This window comes from Brassica napus, chromosome A5 (assembly GCF_020379485.1).
Source record: "Brassica napus cultivar Da-Ae chromosome A5, Da-Ae, whole genome shotgun sequence".
NCBI lineage: Eukaryota > Viridiplantae > Streptophyta > Magnoliopsida > Brassicales > Brassicaceae > Brassica > Brassica napus.
In genome coordinates, this window is record NC_063438.1 from 20,133,231 (window position 1) to 20,140,988 (window position 7,758).

Consider the following 7,758-nt stretch of genomic DNA (forward strand, 5'->3'; position numbering starts at 1 on the left):
GCAAGAATTATCATTGATTATTATTAATGATAATTATTTAAAAAGATATTAATGATAATTATTTATAAAGATAATTAACTTTGCACAAAGATTAACATTACAAAGTATAATTTATTTACTTTCCAGCTTCCAGTTCCAGCCATCACACCAAAATAAGGAAACAATTGTTTCGAGGAATGTATTAAACTATAGTATTTTGTTAATTGGTAAAAGCAATGAAAAAGTGAATAAGACTTGCGATCCCTACTTAGCCTTTCTATGTTTTGTGTGTGTGAATACGATAATGAAAAGATGCAGTAATACGAATTTTGTTTGGAAAATCTAAAACTTCAATATAAAAGACGAAGGGCTTTTTGCAAAATTGACCTACAACTTAAAGTCAAACACAAAATTAACCTCTTTTTTTTTGAAAATTGGTTTTGCCCTATTCACCCCACAAGTTTATATAATTTACGAAAATGCCATCAATTTTTTTTTTCTTTCGAAAATGACATCTTTACTCCCTCACCCTCATCATCTTCAAGTAATTACAAGATTGTCATTGTCATCAATACCACAACCACCATGAACAACCAATTTGAAGCTCTTAATGCTCCCAAAATCGATTTACCCTTCTTCTTTTTTCATTCTTGTGAACTAAACACAACATATCTCTCACATTCTCTCTACAATGAGCTAAAAAAACCCAAGATTTTGATTCTAAAAATTTTATGGTTCATAGAGTCATAGAAGCTAACGATTCTGGGTGGGTGACTTTCGTTTGTGATTCTGTGTGCTTGGAGAAGCCTTATGTATGCTAAGGAACTTATCTCACCAATTTAAGTATGACATCGAGTTTTTTTTTCAGATCTGTTCGTCAGACGACTTACTTGGACGTCATCTAACTGTAGACAACTTACCTAGAAGTCGTCTGACTGTAGACGACTTACCTGGAAGTCGTCTGGTCAACACAGAGGTTATTTTTGCAATTGACTTTGAAATCTGTAACCTGAAACGACTGAAAGTTAAGTCGTCTACTGTTGTTTGGTTTTAAAAAAATTTCCAAAGAACCTAGACGACTTACATTTCAGTCGTCATAGGTTAGTTTTGCATTTGACTGGATAATTTCAGAAGTTTGACTTCCCCAGACGACTTACATTTCAGTCGTCTGTCGAAAATTAAAATAATAATATTTTTTTAAAAGTAAACGACTTACAATTAAGTAGTCATAGGTTAGTTTTGCAATTGAAAAAAAAAACTTCAAGATTTAGTTATACACAGACGACTTATAATTCAGTCGTCCACCAGACGACTTACTTGTAAGTCGTCGAGGATTTTTTCCAAGATTCTGGTCAAACCTCGTAAATCCTGGACGACTTACATTTCAGTCGTCTCGTGGACGACTGAATTATAAGTCGCCTGTATATAATTAAATCTTGAAGTTTTTTTTTTCAATTGCAAAACTAACCTATGACGACTTAACTGTAAGTCGTCTACTTTTAAAAAAAATATTATTATTTTAATTTTCACTAGACGACTGAAATGTAAGTCGTCCAGAAAAGTCAAACTTCTGAAATAATCCAGTCAAATGCAAAACTAACCTATGACGACTGAAATGTAAGTCGTCTAGCTTTTTTGGAGTTTTTTTTTTAACCAAACAATAGTAGACGATTTATTTTTCAGTCGTCCGAAATAACAGATTTCAAAGTCAATTGCAAAAATAACCTCTGCGTTGACCAGACGACGTATAGTTTAGTCGTCTTGACAACTTAGATTGAAGTCGTCTGCGTCTTCTCCGCTAGTTTTTAAGTCTTCTACGTTAGTTTTTGAATAACTTGTATTTTTAAGAGTGATAAGTAACTTCAAGATATGTAAAACTCATATTTACAAAATATGTTCTCTCCCTTAGTTTTACTAAATTTGACTAAGTTTTTCAACGCAAACTTATAAAAAATATGATATGCTTTGACTAGTTACTATTGTTTGTTTCCATCTCTTAAGTATTATTGTTATAGACAATAATGATGACTATTGTTATGAGTTGGAAGAAGGGTTAAATGCTTCTTAAAATGTTGTATCAATATGAAGCTACCAACATTCTTGTTTATTAAGATGAGAAAAAAGGCCATTGGAGTTTATTATTGCATATGAGAGATCCAAAGATAAGAAAAAGGCTACTGAAGTCTATTATTTCATTGATTTGTAAATGTATAAACACATTGTTAGCACATTTAATACATCATGGAAAATATTATTACTGATTTTACAAAAAATTCACAACTAAAAGAGTATACATGCAATTCACAAAACAGACCACAAACAAAACTATTACAGATCATTCATCTACAAAGACAAGCTTGGATTCCACTTGAGTAGACAAGACCAGACAACTTTTAAGAAGTCCAGACGACTTCTAAGAAGTCCAGACGACTTCTAAGATGTCCAGACGACTTTGTCAGAAGACTTTTTGGAAGTTCAGACGACTTCCACACGACTTTACAGGAAGTCCAGACGACTTTTAGGAAGTCCAGACGACTTCCAGACGACTAACAGGTAAGTCGTCCCAGAAGTCTTCCAGATCTGAAAAACCTGCATATTAAATCGAGATCTGAAAAACCTGCATATTCAAAAACGTTCAAATGGCTTAAAAACAGAAAAAAATGAGTGGAAGATTAGATAAATCTACCTTTACAGAACACACAAAAATACATATCTAAAAATAATAGATCTACCTTTAAATTTGTGGAAGATGAGTACCATCTAATTAAAAACCTGCAAAAGAAAAATAGATTAGTAAGAAAGACATGAGACAAAATTGAAAAATTCATATAAAGTTTGGTGTTTTCAAGTCAAAGAGATTAGAGTGGGTTTGGAAAGTTTTAGTTTGGGAAAAAAGTAAGAACTTTATACAACAAGAAGTTACCAAATGAAGAAAAATCAGACATAAGAACTTACCAAAACGCTCAGAAAAATTCTGACGACTTCCTAGAAGTCCAGACGACTTCCTGGAAGTCCAGACGACTTTGTCAGAAGACTTCCAAGAAGTCCAGACGACTTTCAGACGACTAATAGGTAAGTCGTCCCAGAAGTCTTCCAGATCTGAAAAACCTGCATATCAAATCCAGATTTGAAAAACCTGCATATCCAAAAACGTTCAAATAACTTAAAAATAGAGAAAATGAGTGAAAGATTAGATAAATCTACATTTATAGAACACACAAAAATACATATCTAAAATTGATAGATCTACCTTTAAATTAGTGGAAGATGAGTACCATTTGATTAAAAACCTGCAAAAGAGATAGATTAGTAAGAAATACATGAGACAAAACTGAAAAATTCATATAAAGTTTGGTGTTTTCAAGTCAAAGAGATTAGAGAGAGGTTGGAGAGTTTTAGAATGATGAACATTACATTTTGTTGCAGCCATTTGAGAGGAGGAGGAGAGAGAATGTGTAAATTTTTCTTTATATAGGGAGACAAAAAATCCAATTAGGTTAAATATTTTTGACTCAGACGACTTCCTGGACAACTTACATTTCAGTCGTCTGGTGAAGAAATTAAAACAGACGACTTACATGGACGACTTTAATATTTTTAGCGGAAAATTAAATATTTTTAGCGGGAAACTAAAATAGAAGACTTTCCAGACGACTTACATGTAAGTCGTCTGTTTTAATTTCTTCACCAGACGACTGAAATGTAAGTCGTCCGAGTAAAATGATCCGGTTAGGTTAAAACGTACATTGGTAAAATATAAGGTTCGGTACGATGTGGACGACTGAAATATACGTCGTCCGGGTAAATTATTCAACAGACGACTGAAATATAAGTCGTCCACACCCTAAACATAACCCCTAAATTTAATTATCTATTTAAACACTTCATAAAACCAAATCAAACTTGAAAAGTGTTTACTATACACAGAAATAAACACATATAGGTGAAAACTAATTTTTGAAAAAATATTTTAGTTTTCCAAAATCTAACCCTAACAATACATACAATACTACAACATATGTTTGCCAAACTCCTAAACCAAAGTATTTCATGATTCACTACTTCCACTCATCTATCTTCAAAACAAATCAATTTTATCATATCTTAATTTATATCAGTTAAAACTGTTTATAATTACTTGATTTTTATTTTTTACGCATCAAAATATTTTTTTACAAGATTTATAAATTATTTTTAAAATAAACTGGTACCAGACGACTTACACTTCAGTCGTCCAGATGACTACACTTCTGTCGTCTAGACGACTTTCAACATCTCAGACGACTCAGACGATTTACTGGGGCTATATTCGTAAAAATGGCTTATGTTTTTTGTTTGGTCACAAGGGGCTGAGCTGTAATTTCACTAGGCTTTTAGGTTAGTTTTGCATTTGATTCAAGTTTGGGTATAGGTTTGGGATTAAAATCAAGTTGTGGGTTAGTTTTGGCAAAAACCCCAAAGACGAAATATAGTATGTATGTTTCTGTTTCAAAAAAAAAGTGTGTACGTTTTTCTCACTTCTCCAGCTTTACTTACGTTAAAAATAATATACATGTAAAAGAAGTCTTAATGTCTTAGGATCAGTGTTTAAGAAAAATCTTGCAAAAAGAAAGATTCGTTAAGTTTACTTTGTTGACGCTCACAGACCCACAGAAAGAGACAACTTATAAACCTAAAGTCAAGTTTCTTGAAAATTCAGTTTTCCTAAGTTTCCTGCAAAAATAACCAAAAGCAAACCAATTAGAGTTGAAATTTACCTAACCACATGCCAATTAGCTAGCCAATAGACCCAAGTTACTCTATATATGTGATATTCCCTGCAGGGGCAGATGTAGGATGCTAATTAGTAGGGGGCACAACAATTTTTCCATTATGATTTAATTTTAGGGTAGAAGCATTCGATAAACCCTATAGTATTTAGCAAAGAAAATTTCAAAACAGTTGGGGGCACGTGCCCCCGTAGCCGTTGTCTTGTGTCCGCTCCTTATTCTTTGTGTATGATCAAATGATGGTTCTTATAGCTAGCAATACATCTTTACAAAATCTCATTATAGAATTGGTTTAGAAAATACTTATAAAAAATATTTTAAGTTTAATTGATTTTGGTTTGGATGGATTACCGTATGATTGTTTATTAACTTAAATGGACTTCCAAGTTAAAATCAGTTTATGTAGAATATATATATATTTCTTTTTGCTAAAGACGGTTGAACATATATTGGTTGGTTGATACTTACCTATGTTATTGAAATTTATACTATATAACATATGTATCTTTGGAGTATGCCATCATTAGCTTAGCAATGTAAATCCCAATGCATGCATCCCAACCGATGCTTGTCTATTATTGAGTCACTAAGACTATCTCCAATGGTTTACTCTATTTTTACTCTAAAATAGAATAACTCTATAATAAAGTTTGAATTTGCTCCAATGATATTTTATTTTAGAGTAAACAATAGAATGATGAACAAAAAAAACATTAATTTATATTTGGAGTAAACCAATTTTTCACTCTATTATAGAATACTAGAAATATTTTTTACTCTAAACTATATTTTAAAATAAAAAATAGAATGAGGTTAGAAATGCTCTAAATGTTTCATATATGGTCAACTAATTTTCAGCGTTCATACCAATGTCTTTACTTGGAAGTCTCCGTCTTATATTCGTTCGATGTTGTTAATTACTTGGAGCATTCTGTCTTATATTCGTTCGATGTTATTAACTGAATAATTACTCACATTTTGAAACTTGTACGTCTCTTTCTCTCTCGACCAAAGTAGACTTGCCACCCAATGAAAAGAAAAATTCTAAAAGTATATAAGAATTTTTTTCCAAGAGTTAGAAAAAGTAAAAGGGAAACTGAGTTTGAATATAAAAAAATTGAGGAGTTGAAAAAGAAGAAAGAAGAAAGTGGGTAATTAAGGTAGGGGCCAAAGTTTTTGTGTTTATGAGTTTCAGAGAGAAAGTGATGTGCCGACCAAATCTAGTGATCTTCTCGTAGCACTTCCTTCCCACATTGTGCCTTCTCTCTTTTCCCTTTTCACTTTCTTTTTGTTACTATTTTAATACTATTTTCATATTTACTTAGCATGAAATCACATGGTGTAACATTGACTCGCCAACCAAAAAATCAAATATAACATTTCTTATATAATTATTTTAACCGTGAAGTGTATTTTTACAATCAACACACGAGAGCGCCTAGTCTAGAGACAATCTAGAAGTAGTGACAAAAATTCAGAGGAATCTTTTCTGCTTTTTGACGAAATGTTTAGAGGAATCTCATTCATTACAACTTGGCCATAAAGGTTTAACAATGTGTGGGAGGAAAAAAAAGCTTTTCCGAAGAAAGAGGAATATGTCTGTTTTGATATCATTATATGTCTATTGACAAAAACACAATAGTTTAACTCAGACAAACATCTAAATTACAAGAAACACATAATGAAATAATTATTTGTTTTTTTTGTAAGTTTTAGCCATTATTAAACCAGTAAACCCCAAACAAGAAAAGAAAAAAAACCTTTCATTATTCTCAAAACATGTTTTGCTCCACAATAATTTGTTATTGTTATTTTTTTTTTGGTAAAATGTTAAAATTTATACCAGATTTTTAGTTTTTTACTGAAGTTACAAAGATATACAAAAAAACGGATTTGCAGAAGATAAGCTAAACACAAGAACCTAAACCGAGAAAAAAGAACAATAGAACTTTAAACAAACAAGACTACAACTAGATCGTTGAAAGATTCAAAGGATACATAGGCCAAGGCTGAAACAAGAAGCAAGAATACCATCCCCAAGAAGATAGTTAAACCACAAGAACTCACCCAAAGACAACAGCATTCGGCTCGAGTCCACATAACTAGCAGGAACAGACCATACGCTAGACAACGCAGAACCTAGCGACTTAGACTGCATGAACAAAGTCCTAAGGAAACCAACCCCTGAACACAAGCAAGGAGTGCGACCCGAGACGCAAAACTAAGGACCACCAAAAGCGTCAAACCGCACAAACCACAACAACCACCAATCCCAAATCTACATACGAAGCTTGAGTAGCCGAAAGCAAGTAGCAGGACAAACACGGAGAGAGAGCAGAAGAAGAAGAAGAAAGAAGAAACAAACAACTTCAATGCGGCAGAGGCAGGTAGAAACCGGATGAGAAGACCCACCACCACCAGCTCATCCATCAAAACTACCTGAAGAACAGAAAGCGGACCCGACGATAGAAACACGCGACCAGAACAGAATCGAAGAATCAAGGTGTGGAACCCATCCACCGGAGAAGCCGAAGAACAACCACCAGTGCTAGGAAAGAGGTACCACCGTGCCCCCACAGCAAAGCCTCCACCACGGTAGACAACTCCGACGAGAGAAAACGTTGCGACACGACACTTCCGAGAACCGAGAGAGACACGAACCCTAAGCGATGCTTGCCAAAATACCCCTATGAACGCTTCTTCGCTTTGCAGGGGTGGATCTACGCTGGAGAAGGAATTCCACTGAGGCACACGCTGTCGCCATGAGCGGATCGCCGGAGATCTAAAAAATTGAAAAACTAGATCTGGCACAAAACTCGATCCTAAACGCCACCCTCTCCCCTACAACAGCCATCCCTCAGTCTCGCTGCTTTTCCATGCTTGTCGTAAATCTCTACAGTCCCGAAGACAATTCGGAGGCGCTCAACAAAACACAGAAGCACAAGTATGTCGACGAGGATAAACTGATGGAAGGAGAGGAAAGGGAAAAAACATGAAAGGAGAGGAGGAA